A 1,080-nucleotide genomic window follows, 5' to 3' on the forward strand; every position below is an offset into this window, starting at 1 on the left:
TTTGCATTATCACAGATCTAGCAGACTATATGTGTAATCATTGACAAATAATTATGGACAATTTTGAAGAAAAATCCAGGAGCATCTTTTGAGATCATTTAAGGGAAAACACTAAGTATCCCTTTGCATAAGATGCCCAATACAATATATATGACACATCCAGCATTTAATGAAGCCCTTTCAAGTGGATAAGAAAAAGGAGACTAGAAAGATTCCACTGGTATTTTGCAAAGTGGAGTGTAAAATGCAAGGTTTTGCCAGAATTTACACATCCCATGCCAAACCCAGGGAGGAAAGGAGTAAGTGGCCAGAAGGAAGAGAGGCTTGATTGTCAGATGGTTAAACATGGTGTGATAGTATTCTATTAGAAGTTTTGAAATATTTAACATATGTTCACTGTGTTTCAAACAGACCCAAATGGAAAACATCTGGAGATACACACACTCACACTCTGTGTGCTGTGAGACACATCTGTCACACACTGTGCTGGCTATTTGTGGGCTTTCAACTCCAAGACACTGTCCCCACCCTTCTCTGTAGGGGGCTGGAAGCCTGCAAACTACATTTCCCAGACTGCACAGCTGGCTGGTTTCCAATTAGGCTCTACTAGTAGGAGACACTGGTGGGAACCTGGAAGGAAGATGGAAGGGAACTCATTTTATTTCTACTTCTGTGGAATTTTTTGGCAGTGGCAGCAGTCACAGCAATAGTAGTAGCAGTGGCTGTGGCTCTCTGTGAGTTTCTGCTCAGGTTTCTGAATTTCAATAACAGCGGAGGCAGCCTCTGCAGCACAGCATTCCTGGGCTCTTGATTTGGGTCAGCATCAGCGACAGGCAGCTGCTGGTGGGAGTTTAGCTTACTGGCTTCCTGAAAGATTTCCAACAATAGCAGTGGAGTAGGGTCCCCCCAACAGCCCCAGTATAGAGCAATCATAGACTCTGGATAACACCACTTTTCCTTTTGTTCAGTCAGCCTTAGGATGGTAGTAGCTTCCTGTAGTTACTCATGTCTAAGTGATCACAGCTTCTTCCTTTTCTCTCTTCCAATCCTTCAACACATTTGTAGCCAATTTCCTATGTT

The sequence above is a fragment of the Microcebus murinus genome, chromosome 15 (genome assembly GCF_040939455.1).
Source record: "Microcebus murinus isolate Inina chromosome 15, M.murinus_Inina_mat1.0, whole genome shotgun sequence".
Taxonomy (NCBI): Eukaryota; Metazoa; Chordata; class Mammalia; order Primates; family Cheirogaleidae; genus Microcebus; species Microcebus murinus.